The 18,611-nt window shown below is 39.5% G+C and overlaps 1 long non-coding RNA gene across 1 annotated transcript; it reads left to right on the top strand.

Moving 5' to 3' along the window:
• The first annotated feature begins 1,182 nt into the window (after nt 1-1,182).
• On the top strand, nt 1,183-12,367 carry LOC131239951 (uncharacterized). Its single transcript, XR_009168523.1, has 2 exons — nt 1,183-1,595; nt 12,050-12,367. It is a non-coding gene; the product is annotated as an uncharacterized LOC131239951 (long non-coding RNA).
• Nucleotides 12,368-18,611: the final 6,244 nt, after the last annotated feature.

Here is an 18,611-nt window from a genome sequence, read left to right as displayed (position 1 = left end):
AGATGAAAGCTTGGATTACGGGTAAAATCTTTTCAAGAGTTGCATGTGTAACATGTGTCACTAGACTATTAATCTATTAGGCACATGACCCACCGATGATATCCCAAAACAATTAGATTATCAATTGCATCACTATAATTACTTTAATATGATAATCTGTGCCATTCAAACATTGTCCATGTAAATCAACGGTTAAAAATTATTGGTTAGTCACTTCGATGTAATCTTGTGCTTGTGGCCTATCCAAGACTTCGAATTCACCATTTTCGAAAAAAGTATATATTTCAATGGGCTTATTACAACCATTGTGTCAAACATTACATAACTACACTAATTAAAGATATTAAAATTGATTTAGCAATTAAATTCAAATCCCTATAAATATACCATGCAGATTTCTGAATGCATGGATTCCTGAATTCAGGGTGCCAAACATAACAGGATGATTTCAAAATCCAAAGGGTTTGAAATCCACGGTTCCAAATTCGGTGAGGCGGTGTGGCCGTGATCGGGGGGGGGGATATGCAGTATATCCATGCTATCCGTCCATCTTTCCATATCATTCGAGGGAATGCGATAAAAACTGAAGTAAATCTAAATCTCAGGTGGATCACACTGCAGCAAACAGTGGGATTGAACGCCCACCATTAAGGGCCTATTTGGCCAGGCAGATCCCAAGGTATTAGGAGGGATGGGATCAGCAATATCCTGGGATAGGCATGACGAGCCAAGCAGATCTGGTGAACTTGTCCCGGGATATGAGCAATCCCATGGATCTTAAGACAATCCACTGACATCACCATCATTACCTTAAAATTGATCCCATCCCTTGGTTGGATGGATTGGAATGTAAAATCCCGGGATATGCACGGCGTGCCAATCATACCCAGACATAAGCAATCCCACGGATCTTAAGACAATCCACTAACACCACTATCATTACCTTAAAATTGATCCCATCCCTCCTAATACCATGGGATCTGCCCGGCCAAACAGGCCCTAAATGTTTCCAGGGCCTACCGTAATTTTTATTTTCCATCCCACTTTTTGATTAGGTCACACCGACCTGGATGAAGGGAAAAAACAAATATTAGATTGATCTAAAATTTTTATGGCCCACAGATATTTTTAATGGTTAATCACCGCTGTTTCCTATAGCGTGGTCCACCAAAGATTTGGACCTGCTTCATTTTTTATCTCATGATCAATGATCTGGAAAAATGGATAGACGGCGTAGATATACTAGACATACATCAAGGTGGGCCCACGCTCAGGGCCGCACCGTGTTAGGTAAGGCCGGTGCCGCACGTAATCCACTCTCACAAAATTTTAAGGGTTTCGAAAGCTCGACGCGCTCACACCTCTGGCCCCAAATGCAATTTTCCGGTTCTTTCAATCTGCAAAGCCATTGAAGAGGAGATTTTGGCCGATCAATTGATCCTGCAAGAAGTTCCATTTGCCGTATTTTCAAGAGCATTGGAGCTGAAACGAAGAAAAAAAAAAAAACAGATTTTCCCCTTTTCACATCTCTATCACTACGAAGCTTAAATATTCAGTTTTCTGATTGATCGGATCTCTTCTTGAGCTTGATAGAGGTATTTTCTTGCCCCTTAATATCTGCTAATGAATTATTTTTCATTTCCGATGAACATTTATGGTTTATTTTGGGATTTTTTGAATATATATATATATATATATATATATATATATATATATATATATATATATATTTCTTGGAGACCGTTTGCTATGCAATGTGGTCGGGTAGGGTCCGGTATGTAATATTTATGCCTGTGTGGTGTGTTATATATTGAGTTGGAAAATTCTCAGTCCTGTATTGAAGTCTCCTATTCCTATCCCAGTAGAGATGGATGCAAGTGTGCTATGGATTTCAGCTTGATGGTATTGTGGAAAGGTTGATAAGCTCGTTTGGTTGCTGAACATTATATTCCGACTCTTGGCTTGGACTACACAGAGACTTTTTTCCCTGTTGCTAAATACATTGCCATCTGTGTTATAATCTCTGTGGCCATTAATTATAGTTTGCGATTTTTTCAGCTTGATGTTAAAAATGTGTTTGTACATGGAGATCTCATGGAAGAGACACATATTGAGAGACCACTTAGGTTTGTTGCTCAGGGAGTTAGATAAGGTTTGTAGGTTGAAGATGGCAATATATGGGTTGAAACAATCTCCTTGTTTTGGACTCTAGTGTTGTAGAAGTTTGGCATCGCCCGGGTAATGCTAAATAAGGTAACTGAGCTGGTTTTTGGATGGTCATCTATGGCCTGGAGTAATGTAGGAAAAGTTTCTATACAAGATGGTGTGTCAAATCACGGTGTGGGTCATTTGGCTTGAGAGAAGCAAGCAAATATTCCAAGGGAGAAGGCTCAAGCTTAAGACATCATTTTGCATACAAAATTACAAGAACTTGCTGAAAAGTGATAAGATGATCAAGCTAAGATTGGACAATGACAATCTGCAGTTTGATCTTCTATCCTTGATAGATGCGAGGGCTCTTGAACGTCTAGTAGCCGAGTACGAAATGAAAGAAGCTGTGGATTTTCGACTGATTTTTTCCAAGTCTTTTGGAGCGTGGTGAAGAAAGATCTGGTAAGTTGTCTTTGAGTTCTTCAAGAGGTGTGGCTGTTGAAAGAACTTGGAGCTTCTTTTATTGCTATTATGCCAAAGGTCGAAGGCGCAGTTAATTTGAAGGGACTTCGGGCATATCAGCCTTATAGGGGGCCCCTATAAGATTTTCACTAAAATCCTTGCTTCTAGATTTTGGGCAATAATTGCCAAAGTCATCTTGGTTAATCAAGGTGCATTGGGGGGGGGGATTGTGAATAGTGCCCTAACTGCTCATGAATGCATTGCTGCTCATGAATGCATTGATTCTAAGCATAAGGAAGGCTCGGCGGAGGTGGCGTGTAAGCTGGATATCGAGACGGCCTACGATCAAGTTGATTGGGGTTTCTTGGACTATATGCGTGAGAGGTTAGGCTATGGTCAGAAATGGAGGGCTTGGTTGCTCGAGTGTGTCAGATAGGTTTTTGTTTTCAGTGTTGGACTGTAAGGATTCTTTAGTGCTTTGAGAGGATTACGGTAGGGGGATCCATTATCCATTTTTATTTGTTGTGGTGGTTGAAGCTTAGAGCAAAATGTTGACTGAAGGCCAGGAGGCACGTATTTGTGGATTCGAAGTTTGGAGCTCGGGACCCTTGATTTCCCACTTGTAGTTGCCAATGATACCATTCTTTTCTATGCGGCAGCCAGTGTATTAAATAGCGTGGTAGCGTAGCGTGTAGCGTACGCTACGTAGCGTAGCGTACAAAAAACGCTACGTAGCATGCGGAATAGCATAAATACGCAGTAGCGTGCCCTACCAGGGCTGTAGCGTACGCTACACATAAGTAGCGTGTAGCGTATATAGCGTACACCTCAAGACTACCGTAAGAATTTTAAAATAATAGTCATTTTAGTTAAAAACTTGTTTTTAAATGGTGGTGACTGGGCATCTTTCCTTTTGAGTAGGTGGTGTTAGACTCATATTATAAGACTTTTTTTAAAAACTTAAAACAATCGTATTAGGGCTTTCGAACAGCCCCATTGCGGTGCCGCAGCAGCTGCAGGTTCCTCATTTTTGAAGCTTTGATTCCAAGATTTCGAAGAGCCCTTTCTCAAATCCGATTTTTGGAGTTCAATCGGAATTACACGAGCATCATCTTGCTGGAATTTCAGAAGCATTGAAGCCCAAACAAGTGAGAAATCGCGTATCTCTCTTTTCGCAGCTGGGTGGACACGTAACTCCCAAAAATCAATTTTTAGTTGATTAAATCTCTATTCAAGGCATGTTTTAGCCCTTTAATCATTGTTAATGAGTTTTATTTTTATTTGTACTGAAATGTTGTGTTATTTTTTCATTTTTTTTTCAATTTTTTTTCTTTTTATGGGGGCTGTGGTGTCTATGGCATGGATTTGACTCATCCAACCATCACGTGGGACACATGCGTGGGGTCCACTATAGTGTTCTATGCCACGGCCCACGTGTGGGGGTCCTCTGTGGTGTTTCATGCCATGACCCACATGCGCGGCCATGGCCCACATGCGTGGGGTCCACTGTGGTGTGTGTATGGCATGGCCCACATGCGTGGGGACCATTGTGGTGTGTGTATGGCATGGCCCACATGCATGGGGTCCACTGTTGTGTGTGTATGTCATGGCCCACATGTGCGGGTCCACTATGGTGTGTGTATGGCATGGCCCACATGTGTGGGGACCATTGTGGTGTGTGTATGGCATGGCCTACATGCGTGGGGTCCACTGTTGTGTGTGTATGGCATGGCCCACATGGGCGGGTCCACTATGGTGTGTGTATGGCATGGCCCACATGCGTGGGGTCCACTGTAATGCATGTTTTTTTTTTAAGAATGTGACTTTTATATATTTTGCTTTTTTCTTACTAATTAATATTTATCATATTTTTCTTTTCTTTTTTTATTAAAAAATAGAAGTATTGTGTAGCTTACGCTACACGCTACGCTATTTCGCTACACGCTACGGAGGGTTGAACGCTACGCAACACGCTACTGCTATTTAAAACACTGGAGGCAGCATATGTGTTGGTGGAGAACATGAGGAAGATAGTGTGGTGCAATGAGGCGGTGTCAAGCCTGAACATTAACTGCTTGAAAAGTGAGATTTTGGGCATAGGACTTCCTTATGAGCAAGGTATCCCGTATCGGTATCGGTTGGCGTAACGGTGCCCTCTAAAACTGATATGGATACGGGGGCGTAACGGGCCGTAATGGCGCAATTTTATTTTATTTTTTTGCCAAAAAAATATGGATTAAATCCGGAATATTCTAAACATTCCAAATATGCATTCATTTATAAATTGGAACATGTTTATGGTGGTGTAACGGTCCACTCTTTGGTGAGAAGTTGTATCAGACTGTTTGATTAATTTTTGAATCAGGTGACCTGAATTTGACTACAAAATTCATATATTTAATTTTCTAAATATCTAATTTATATACTTAACAATTTAATATTTTTCTCCCAATAGTTCTTTAAAAAAATGAAATTAAATTCAGGTAGATGACGTTGCCAATTTCGGGCTGACTTGAAGGACCAATCTATGCCCCAAATTAGCCTCAAATTCATACAATTTATTGCTATTTTACCACTTATGTATTGGTGGACATTTATTGGATAGTGAATCATGAAAAAAATCAAAAGCCCTATTTTAAAAAATAAAAGTCCACAAAATAACAATCAAAACTATTCAAATAATTTGATTTTGGCATTGTGAGTTAGCAATTGCAGTTCATAATTTAATTGGTAAATTTTAAGTTAACATGTCTCGTGTACAATTTTTTAAGGGCTCGAATTAGGCGGGACTCGGATGGTGAAGTGTTGCACACGTGTCAAAGTTTTTTGGGCCCCACCCGTGATGAATGTGTTATATCTAAACCATCCATTCATTTGACGAGATCGTCTTAAGGCTTGACACGAAAAATAATACAGATCTAATTATCAAGTGGACCACACTGCAAAAAGTAGTGGGGGATTGAACGCCTACCATTGAAACCTTTTTTGGGATCACAGAACTTTTGGATCAATATGAAATTTGTTTTTCCTCTTCATTAAGGTCTTTTTGACCTTATGAACAGATTGGATGGAAAATAAATGTTATGGTGGGCCTACGAATTGTTTAACGGTGAAAATCATCATCTCCGCTGCTATTTTTGGTGTGGTCCAGACGATCTTTGGATACGATTCATTTTTTGGGTAATGCTCTAAAATGATATTTAAAAATAGATGAATGGTGTAGATATAATAAATACATTACTGTGGAGCCCATATAACTTTGATCTCCTTTGAACCGTTCGTACAACTCGGAGCTCGAGGAGTGTTAGCGCTCGTCTTAGCGCGACACGTACACAACAACTAAGCTGGTGTGTGGTACACCTGCAACAAAAAAAAAATAATAGAGGACAGAGGGAAACCGAAAAGAAAAAAGAGGGAAAGAGGGAAAGAACTGAGAGAGAGAGAGAGAGAAGAAGAAGAAGAAGAAGAAGAAGAAGAAGAAAACGAAGGTTGCAGCCGCAGCTGTCCGAGAAGAGGAAGAAGAAGAAGAAGAAGAAGAAGAAAAGAAAGGAAAAAGGTAACTTTTTTTTTTCAAGGCCCGTAACAGCCGTTACGAGTCCGTAACGGCCGTTACGGTTACAATATCGGCCCATTGCCTGTTACGCCCCCGTATCACGTAACGGGCCCCACCGTTAGTGTTACGTATCGACCGTTACGGCCGATACATAACCGATTTGGGATACCCTGCTTATGAGGAGGTTAAGAGGTTGGTGTCAGTCTTTAGGTGTAATGCTGGATGATTTCCCCTCTACTTATCTCAGCCTTCCCTTGTGCATTGGAAAACTAGCCAAACATCTATGCGAGTCTTTCCCCAAGGAAAAACATTATAGTTGATCAGTGCTACTATAAATGTGGGGCTTAGGTGGTTTGGGCTCCCTTGTGTAGGAGGGGTCTTCGAGACGAGGAATTGGAAGATTTTGTGTGGCTTCTTGATCTCTTAACAGACTATCACCCCATTGAAGGGAATCGGGATGCGATGGTCTAGCTTAGTCACAAATTTGGTTACTTCTCTGTCTGGTCTTTCTATGGTCTGAATCGGCAAACACAGTCAGGATTGAAGGCCAAGACTCACTATTCCTGGAGATATGGTGTGTCCCTTAGAGTTGTGGCTTTTGTATGGCTGGTTGGAAGGAAGCGGGTCCTCACCAATGGTAACCTGCAAAAGTGGTCTCTGGCTTGCCCTAATGTTTGCATGATATGTATGAGAGATGCGGATATTTGAGTGCTAAGGTGCATAAATCAATTTTTAACAAGTGATGGGTATTTTGGGTATTTTTATTTTTTGGTTTTTAAGTGAATAAAAGCAAGGGGGCAGGGCATCTAACCCTAACCCCCTTTCTCCTTTTCCATTCTCTTTCTCAACTCTCTTCTCTCTTTTTTCTCGTACATCTTTTCATTAACTACGATGAAAAACCGGTTGAGTTCACATATCATCAGTCTTTTTCCTATTGTTAGATCACATGACTAGGTGACCACTGAGAGGAGCTTAAATTGGTTTCTTGAGGCTCTCATGTAATTAGCAAAACTCTGCTTGCTCATATGCACTCTAAAACAACCCAGTTTTTCATGAGAAAACTGGACGACATTGAAATTGCCTCCCATGCCCCGTGGAAAATTTACCTTTTTGTTTATTCAACTCACCCAAATTTTGTTTGTTTCTTCAGGTTGTTAGGTCCATAGATGGACAAACAACCCCCCCTTCCCTATTTTCTTCTTCCTTTAGGGATGTTAGGAACGTCGAATACTTCGGAAATGGAAACATTTTCCATTGAAACCTACTATTTCCCTGTTTGAGAAAACAATGAGGTATGGAAACTGTTTTCCATTTCCAAGGTTTTACTTGAAAATGTGGACACGATGACCATCAAAAAACTTTCTAGATTTTCAAGGTTACGAGTGTCAACTCTTGCTGTTGTTTGAGTGTTAATTTTTTGACATTTCCATAGAAAACTGCACTCCAAACCAAACGACAAAATTAGAGTTGGAATTCATGAGCTTTCCATTTCGTGAGGATTCCCTGTTGCTTTTCTACGTCCATGGTTTTGATTTCTCTCTATCCAAACACATCTTGTTATTTCTTCTCTTCTTGTTTTGCTCCATAACAAGTGCTAGTTCTTGTGGTTGTTTGTACATTTCTTGCTTATCAAAACAATGGTCATTGGACTTGATGATACAATGGTACAAATATGGATCGATATGGATATGATGCATCTCGACAACTTGAATAATTTGGATACAGAAACAGGTTTGGGTCCACGGCGGTATTCATACGATTATAAAGATGAAATCAAATTTTCTTTCTTTCTTTCTTGCTTTCTTACTTTTTTATTTTTATTTTATTTCTTTTCTTCTCTCTCTCTCTGGTTTTTTTTTTCCCTCTCTTCGAGGGTTAGCATACCTGATATTGAAAATTTCTGAACATAGTAAAGAGATAAATATATATATATAATATGCATGATGAAATTTATGAATTCGCATTGTATCAAGACATTGTTACAATATATTTATAGTTTAATGCATAATGACACAAGTATCATAGCAATGCACCAGCTAGTTCTTGGCTAGGTTTACCTTGCAAGGAGGATTCATGTCAGGTAGGCAACCAATTATTGAATAATAAGGCCGATTTAGTGATCTTGGGTGTTGAGTTGAGGTTGGCATTTGTGGGATGTAGCTAAGGTGTCTTACATGTTGTTTGACTCTAGGTTAATTCTCTTTCTGGTACTCAAAAAGCCAAAGGTAGTCTAACTAATGCATTTGGCGGCTTAGTAGTGAGGGGCCAATTCTGTGATAAGTTGTAGATGCTTTGGGGTGGTCAAAGAATGGATATTTCCTGTCAACACATTCAAATAAGTGAATCACATTGCAAAATCCTGCACACAGAGTGCCTAGGCCAATGCTGTTTTGGGAATGCTAAATTGTTTCAAATGATGCAATTATTCATAAATTGTGTGTATGCTATGGTATTTTTGTTTGTTCTTTTCAATAACATTTCATTCATTCTTGCCGTCAATCTAGAAAAAGAAAAAAGGAAAAAATCATTCACCATCACCATCACCATCACCACTATCATCTTAGGCCCTGTTTGGTAGATGCATAAAAATGAGTTCATCTCATTTTCGTTAACTGTAATTATGTATTAGAGATAAAGATCTCTGATACATACAAAGTTCATGTTAGCAGTAATTATCTATTATAGATCAAGATCTCTAATATATAATTACCATTAAGTAAAATTTCAAGTAACTCATCTCTTGTTTGTGGATGGTAATTGGTATGGGGAAGTATCATTTGGTAGAATGGAAAGAAGTATGTGAACGGAAGATGTGAGGGTTGGGCACAAGAAGGCTGAAGACAGTGAACACGTGTCATTGGGAAAATGGTTTTGGTGGTTTGCATTAGGTGAAGATAGCCTCTGGAAGTAGGTTACAAGGGCCGAATATAGCCTTAGGGATAATAGTGCAGTCCTTGCCCGTGCCCCACCTATAGAACGGCAGGAGCTTGGAGAACCATTCAGAAAGTGGAGACTTTTGCAATGAAGGAACTGAATATGGTGAAGGGAATGGTCCTAGAAATTCTATTCTAGGAGGAAGCATGGTGCGATTATTGCCCATTCCAACTTCTCTTTGGGATGTCTATAGGTTCGCTCTGTAATTTTGATGGATGGTTGTCCTATGCATGTGTGTGCCCCAAGGGGGGGGGGGGGGGGAGTTGTTTGAAAAGGAATCATAGTGATTAACAGATCATTTCTTTTGCCCAACTCTCTCTTGGGAAGGCATGTTCATCCTGTTTTCAGGAATCAATAAAAGAATCAGATTGTGGAAATCACTTGGATTTACTGTTCGGTCCTCTATATGAAGCTTCTTGGAGTGTCTGCCATTGGGGATTCTTTTAGCTATCCCATAATTCACTGATCATTCTCTCAGGGGTTTGGTGGTGCATTCTTAATATGTTCGAGGTGGAGTGGTCGACCTGTCAATGGACAGGCTCCTTGAAGCATAGAAATTCAGATTTAAAATGACTGAATTTTGCACCTGTCTCTACCAACAATGTGCCGGTCTCATTGAAGGAGCGCAAGGCAATTGAGCTTTTAGAAGCAAGTCGGAAAAACTTGAGAATTGCACTAAAAAACACCCAATTTTATAAATTATCAAAATATAGGTGTATACAACCACATATAGTATTTCATAATGTTATTCTGATGTCACAAAGTAGAGTTGAGCCACCTGGAATATCCATAAAAACAAGTTAGGGTTCTATTTGGTCGAAAATGCTGTTTTTTCCCTCCTATTTTTGAGAAATCACCCCATCTGATCACATACATATTTTCAGTGCTAGCAATTATCAAAAGCCATTTACTACTAGCTGGAACTGATGAGTTACGGTGGTTAACTTGCCTAGCTGGTGTTCAGATTAGATGATGGGTTTCTCTTCTTGTTTAGAGAACCATGAATCTTGTTACATAGTCATTGATTGCATGACTGGACTAAAAATGTTGCATTGATCTTTAGAAGGGAGATTTCTTATGTTCCAATCAGTGTTTTAAATAGCAGTAGCGTGTTGCGTAGCGTTCAACCCTCTATAGCGTATGGCGAAATTGTGTAGCGTGTAGCGTAAGCTACACAATACTTATATTTTTTTATTTTATTTATATATATATATATATATATATATGATAAATATTAAATAACACAATAAAAAACAATGCACACATACACACACCACAATGGGCCCACCATAGAAAATAATGCAAATCCACCCCTTCACGCATCTCAGTGGGCCCCACGTGGGCCACAACATAGAAAAACAATGCAAATCCACTCCTTCACACACCTCAGTGGGCCCCACGTGGGCCATACCATAGAAAACAATGCAAATCCACCCCTTCACGCACCTCAGTGGGCCCCACGTGGGCCGTACCACAAAAAAACATCTACATCTACAGAGATATTGAAAAAGAAATGAAAAAAATTATAAAAATTAAAAAAACGCACAGTAACCGGCATTTTAAAAGGGAAAAAATAAGAAAAACTCAAAATGCCAAGTTATTTTCATTGTACATCGAAAGAAATTCAAAAAAAAAAAAAGGAACATGCGTACCTATTTTTTCTCTCAAGATGAGATTGAATTAATGAAATATGTGAAAGTTCAAGCTCCATAGCCGATTGCAACCAGAATAGGGGAAATCCGATTTCTCTGTCATTTCTTCTCCATTGTTGATGAAACTGCACCAAATGGAGCTCCTTGTAGTCTCCAACAATCGGCCAAAGAAGCCCCTTCGAAGGACCTTTCGATTGCAAGATTGAAGAGGGGGAGAGGAAGCAGCGTCGGGTGTCGGGTTAGGGCCGGCTGTCGAATACTATTCGAATAGTTTTTTTTTAAATTAAAAAAAAAAAAAACTTAAGTTACCGCTGTGGTTTGAGTTCACCACCATTTACGGTAGTGTAAAAAAAAAAAAAAAAAGAGTAGCGCACGCTACCTGTGATACACGCTACGCTTCCGTAGCGTACGCTACGACCCCTGTAGCGTGCGCTACAGGGGATATATGCTACTGTACACGCTACATAGCGTTTTTGGAGCGCTACGCTACGACGCGTACGCTACTGAAAACACTGGTTCCAATAGAGAGCGTTTAAGCAAACTATGCCAAGATGGTTGAAAGGTTTCTTCATGGCACAAATGCCAATGTACCATGTGCAATATCTAGGTCACTCATCTAGAGCCCACTGCAAATATTTCCTGGCCCAATGATTAGGCTGGTCTGTCGACTACACGTATGCTGAATTTGGACTGTTGGTCCATTTCTCCCAAGGGCCTGTTTGGTTTTCCAATTTCCTATGAAATGCAAAGTAAATGAGCCATCATATCATTTCTGGCTGTTTGTTTAAAGAGGAGTTAGGGCTCGTAAATCGAGAGTGAAATACACTTGTAGAAGTAGGTAAAGTAAATTGCAATCTTTACATTTTCAAATCATAAAACTACCATTTTTACAGTGATTCTAGGTGAAACAAACAATGTGGCAAAATCATCAAGGAAAGTGACGTCACCATACAATTACAAGAGTGAATAATCATTATCCATTTATAGCCATGTACTGTTGTAATTGGAAAACCAAACAGGCCCTAAGTGTTCATTTTTCGTTCATACACGTGCTGCCAACCTAACGAGTGGGTGCTTGGACTTGTTCAGAGTTGGCACATGCGGCAATGAAAACCCTAAATTGTTTTTGTACAAATCTCCTCTATATTTTTGGCTGAAAGAGCTGACATTAAAGTATCTTGTGTGAGCTTATAGCCATTGTTCAACCCATTCTACATGATGAGTGGAACTACGTGCATCTTGCAATTGTTGAGTTTTCTTATTTTCATTGTTAAATTTCTGTAATGTGGCTGTTCAGATTTCAAGATGAGGAAAGGATTGCACCCCCAGATGCAATGGATATCATATGTGACACAGAGTGGAAGACTGATTCAGGTTATGATGACTAGAATACATGACACGGGTAAAGTCTATCATTTTAGAGCGAGGCGTCAGATTGCCCAGAGCCTTGGCCAGGTTGCCAAGTTCAACCGCCGTTATGGGCTAAAGACAGAGGATGAACCCGAAAAGAAATGATTTTCATTCATATTGAGTGAAACTTTCAATTTTACTTTGGCGTGTGATTTAGATATTTGAATCTTTTGGCTCTGAATAATTCTGCAGTTTTTTTTTTTTTCGTTCTTGTTGTTTTGTTTGGGGCATTTTTGTCTTCTTGAATTGGTTTATTAGATGATTGATGAAGAAATGATTCATCAAGTTTAAATTCCGATAGGATATGCATGGTAGGTTCGGGCACTAGGTCCATGAAAGTGGAACCCATGTTTCAGTGAGCCAGAGCAGACTGTCAATCTGATATTCCTTGCAGTGCCTAATACCCTAGCAATCTATCTGATCATTGTGTATGCGTTTGTTTTTTTTTTCCTGTTGAATGCCCCTTTGATGCATCTTTTAACAATCTACAACGCACTGAATGGAGGGTTATGACTCTCCCCATTGGGAGATTTTTGGTGGGGCCCATCAGACCATTGCCCTGGATGACTTATAAGAGCCTAACTAGTGTGTTGGTCTCGGTATTCTAAAATTCCGCATTTTGGCAGTCCTCATTTTGATTCTCGTCGTTAAAAGGAACCTACGGCAGAGGTTTGCTTGTCCCATGCATGTGTACATGGCTTGGCATCTATATACCATGCCAACATGGCAGACTGGTGCAATATCCAGTCTGTCCAATAAATGGGTCTAACCGTCTAGACGTTCTCAACCAAAAATCAAGTTTGTTCCGCGCATTAGGTGGGCCACAATGTTAGAAACAATTTGGAATTCTTCCAACAAATTATTATTATTATTATTAATTTTCCAGATATAAGTTTGTTTTGTAACTGTGGCCCAAGCTCAACTGGTTAATGTGCAACACCTGATTCTTGGGCCAGGTCGTGGAATTACTTGACCCTCGTGATGCCGTTCTGGTAGGCTGCACGTGCGTGGGCTGAGCATTGCTCCCTGTCTCATGCCTTTTCCCCCCTTAATGAACTGTGTAGTAAATCTCAAGATGATGCCACCAAAGAACTGTTACCTAGCGTGATCTTATACAACATGCATGGTTTTGCTGCAGCTCTGGGTCTTTGATATCCTAGCTTTGATATCCATGAGGGAGTTGAGTTGAGCTATGTTATCTGATTTGTAGCAGTTTCACAAAAGAATTTCATATGTAAACTTTGCATTTGTTAGAAATCTTGAGCATCATCATCATTTTCTTCTTTTGTATTTGGGGTGTGCAACTTGCAGCTGCATGTGCCAAGCTAAATGCCCCTCTTGTGCCGGTGATGCGGAGTTATTGATTTGGTGTGTTTGTCAGGCAGGCTCCAGGATGTATTTGTTCTGAGCCCAAAAATTAGGCTTGCCACTCATCGACTAGGTGGGCCTCACCATGCTGTGTATATGAAATCTAGGCTATTCCTCGGGTTCATTTGGCCTGGATGAAGGTTCATGCTAAAAATCAAGCCATTTTTGCAACTCAGGTGGGTCTGTGCGGTCAAAAGTGGGTGTCCCCTCCCAACGGTGTCCCAATTTGTGGCCCACTTGATTGACGGATTCGCCTGAGTTTTGGACCTTGGAACTAAAATCACAAGGTTGCATCTGATGGTTGGCTTGGATATTGCACACATGACGTGGGTATGCCCAAACAACTCAATTGCATGGTAAACTATCAACACTTGTCACATCCACTTTGACCATGATGTTAATCCATGACTTAGGTGGGCCACACCACAGGGAGCATGTGAGAAGGGCCTCTCACCCTTTACTACATGGAGGGCCATCATGTTGTGTACATGTCATCCAATCCATTCGATTGATACATCTACGCCAAAACGAAGTGAAATTTGGCCATTTGGAAACTTTGGTGGGGGATCCCAAAGTGTTGTGTTGTATGAAATAATTCTGGTAAGAAATACTTCTATTGATGTAGGTAGCCCATTGTGATGTAAATAACTCGTACCATTAAGTTTAATTGATGTTATTTGAAGATTCATCCACTAGGGTGGAGGCAGAAGAAGACTACCCTTAATGTCATTCTTGGTATCTATATTAAAAAGAAAAGAAGAGATCAAACACTTGGGGAATAACTTGTAACTTAAGATAACCAAACACTTGCTTTAAATAAAATAAAATAAAATTAAAAAAATAAATAAATCAGTGATCACACATAGGGACTGATTGGTGACCGACGATGAACCATTCACTTTCATTCATGATCTTTACACCTTAATTTGATATTCAAATCTAACTATAGATGCACAAAGGCTTACTTTAAACCATTAAAATGATTATATACGAAAGTGGGACTCAACCCATGTATGTACCTAATTTTACTATCAGAGGTTTAAAATCAGGTTCACCTCTAACCTTTACAATTCTACGTAATGACCGTTCCCTCAAAAACTTATGTAGCTTTTTATAAGCTCGCTACAAACCTCGGTCCTACACAATAACCTACCAAGCGCACACTCCTGCCAGATGCTCCCATAAGAGATTTGAGTTGATTTTCTATCGGCTAACAAATAACCTTGGACTCAATCCAAAGACCTACGTTTACTCCCACCGGGAGGCTCCCTCAAAGACTAATACGTACACACCCATGTCCGGTAGCCTACACAAGGACTTAGATTTAGGTACTACACAAGAATCAAGGTCCTACACAAGAACTTAATTGAATTTGTCAATTTAAACTATTACACTCAATCCTATATGTATGAAGGAGTATATGTTTTCTTACAAATGACAACTTGCTTGTTGAATTGAGCTCCTTTTGTAGTATCTTCTTGTGTTGCTCGATCGATGTTTTCTTGTGCTTCAACCAGCTCTCCCAATCATGATGCTGATGCGTTGCCAATGCTTTAACTCCAATGATCAAATATCTTGCATGAGGTGGTCATTTGAGATGACCAAGATGATGAGAGGTTGGATGAATCTCCTATAACTAATGAAAGATTGTAATTCTAGAAGATTGACCTAAATGGGTGTTCTAGAGGATTTAGACAAGGATTTGACTATAGGTTCAAGTTTAATATCTAGAATAAGGTAGAGATCAAGTTCATCTTCAACATTGAAGTTGAAATCCTCTTGTAAGTGATGAATTACAAGAAAGATAAATTAGATCTCATGGACTTAGAGGCTTTAGATGATGGATATGATCATGGAATCACCTATGCTTCTGTTGCACAAAAAATTCATCCAAATGCCCAAAAACCGAATGCCCTATATATAAAGTTTGAGTTTCAATAGTAAAAAATAAGTAGAAAATGACTCTGTTGATGACATTAAGAAAATCGAATTTTCAGCTGAATTGTTGCTAAATAGTTTCCTCACTGCTACCCGATTCCATCGAGTGGTCTTCAATGGCATCGAGGGGACCCTTCGATGGGTCTTCGATGCCATTAAGAAACTCAAATAAAAAATCATAACTTCCTGGAGACATATGAGTTACCTGTAGGGTTCCATATGCTCAATGAGAACGAGCACCACTCGAAAGTCTGTTGTTTTGGGCATATAAATTCACAACAGCTTTGTATCTCTAACAACCTTACTTATCATGTTTCAATTAAGCTTTTAAGGCTAAGAGATGATTAAAAAAGTTTACCGATAAGGCTAAGAATCATCTAGAGATTCCGGGGGTTGTTTTGGGTCAAGGGTTAGGGTCACCAAGGCATCTCATTTACATGTTCTTTGCTCCTTCATGCTCGTGTTCTCTTAATTCTTTGTTCTTCAGCTTCTAAGGGCTCAATCGACTACTTGACATATGGACTCATGTGATTGACAAACAAGATGTAAAAATCATTGCACTAACATAGTCTTATCACTTAGTGTAAAGTAGTTAGAGCTGTTAAAGGGTTAGCTTTATGCTGCCCAATCCTAGCCCAAAATCCTCCAAGTTAGCCCAAGTAGAACCTACATCCAATAGAAATAATAAAAAAAAAAAACCAACTAAAGCGTTGCCCATGTCTAACTCATATGATAGTTTTGTGTCCATGCTCACTTAAATATATAAAATGTGTAAAAATAAAATGGAGAAATAAAATTTAAATGGAAATCTCAAGTTATTACGGTTCAAGTTAAAGGGGAAAAATGTAATTTCAATCCAAGTCAATTGTGCATTTTATATCACACTTGTATATTAGTACATATATGACCCAAAAGGCCCCCATTTTAAGAGACGGGCAAGTGCTTCTAATAAGTTCCATGCCTCTCTCACATGTTCGAAAAATCCATCCCCAAATAAATAATCATTCCCTCTATATAGACCATGGAAGGGCCCACATAAATAATTATTACCTCTTGTGGTCCATCATATAGTGAGGTTCTAAGAGTTTTCAGAACTTTTTCTCAAATGTCACAAAAAATATATATTAGTATACATATAGTGGGGCCTATTAAAATGTGGTTAAAGAAAGTGTAGCTCACCTTACATTTAACATTTACCCCTGACATTTATGGATCCCACCACACTATAACATCATTTCATTTCATTTATGGGTCTCACCATATATATATATATATATATATATATATATATTCCACATAAATGCAGATTGTTTTCTGGTTGGATTTGCTTTGTGCGCTTGTGATTATCATTTATAAATTAGTTGCATGAATGTCAAATCATTTTTAGTTTATGTAATTGGACCCACTAATGGCTTGGAAGCCTTTATGTTAAATTGCTTTACTTAGTTTAATTTACACATTGCTTGAAGTTAAGCAATTATGTTTAAATGATTAAAATTTTATTTGATCCTAATCATCTTCCCCTATGACATAACCATCATTCTTCAGCTCCGCCATGCTTCTGCGCATAGCCCATGGGCTCACTATGCTTCTTTTTTTTTTTGGGGGGGGGGGGGGGGGGTTTGAAGGGGATTTCAAATCCCCTGATATGTTTAGCACAATAAAATAACTGAGAGTTTTAATTTTTAAATCCAAAGGGTTTCAATCCCCTTAAAGAGAGGGTTTGAAATCCAAGATGAAAGCTTGGATTACGGGTAAAATCTTTTCAAGAGTTGCATGTGTACCATGTGTCACTAGACTATTAATCTATTGGGCACACGACCCAGCGATGATATCCCAAAACAATTAGATTATCAATTGCATCACTATAATTACTTTAATATGATAATCTGTGCCGTTCAAACATTGTCCATGTAAATCAACGGTTAAAAATTATTGGTTAGTTACTCCGATGTGATCTTGTGCTTGTGGCCTATCCAAGACTTCGAATTCACCATTTTCGAACAATGTATATATTTCAATGGGCTTATTACAACCATTGTGTCAAACATTACATAACTACACTAATTAAAGATACTAAAATTGATTTAGCAATTAAATTCAAATCCCTATAAATATACCATGCAGATTTCTGAATGCATGGATTCCTGAATTCAGGGTGCCAAACATAACAGGATGATTTCAAAATCCAAAGGGTTTGAAATCCACGGTTCCAAATTCAGGGGTTCCGAATCCAAGCTCCCAAACAGGCACTTTTAAAAACATCTTAAAAATTTAGGGAACGGATTAGGTGCGTCGCCAGCCTCACCCAAGGCGGTGTGGCCGTGATCGGGGGGGAGGGGGGCAACCTTGATGGATATGCAGTATATCTATGCTATCCGTCCATCTTTCCATATCATTCGAGGGAATGCGATAAAAACTGAAGTAAATCTAAATCTCAGGTGGATCACACTGCAGCAAACAGTGGGATTGAAAAGGACCATTAGGGCCTGTTTGGCCAGGCAGATCCCACGGTATTAGGAGGGATGGGATCGGCAATATCCTGGGATAGGCATGACGAGCCAAACAGATCTGGTGAACTTGTCCCGGGATATGAGCAATCCCATGGATCTTAAGACAATCCACTGACATCACCATCATTACCTTAAAATTGATCCCATCCCTTGGTTGGATGGATTGGAATGTAAAATCCCGGGATATGCACGGCGTGCCAATCATACCTAGACATAAGCAATCCCACGGATCTTAAGACAATCCACTAACACCACTATCATTACCTTAAAATCGATCCCATCCCTCCTAATACCATGGGATCTGCTCGGCCAAACAGGCCCTAAATGTTTCCAGGGCCTACCGTAATTTTTATTTTCCATCCCACTTTTTGATTAGGTCACACCGACCTGGATGAAGGGAAAAAACAAATATTAGATTGATCTAAAATTTTTATGGCCCACAGATATTTTTAATGGTTAATCACCGCTGTTTCCTATAGCGTGGTCCACCAAAGATTTGGACCTGCTTCATTTTTTATCTCATGATCAATGATCTGGAAAAATGGATAGACGGCGTAGATATACTAGACATACATCAAGGTGGGCCCACGCTCAGGGCCGCACCGTGTTAGGTAAGGCCGGTGCCGCACG

Source organism: Magnolia sinica, chromosome 3, assembly GCF_029962835.1.
Source record: "Magnolia sinica isolate HGM2019 chromosome 3, MsV1, whole genome shotgun sequence".
Taxonomy (NCBI): domain Eukaryota; kingdom Viridiplantae; phylum Streptophyta; class Magnoliopsida; order Magnoliales; family Magnoliaceae; genus Magnolia; species Magnolia sinica.
The sequence above is the reverse complement of the archived record's forward strand: the minus strand, read 5'-3'. Positions and strand labels throughout refer to the sequence as shown.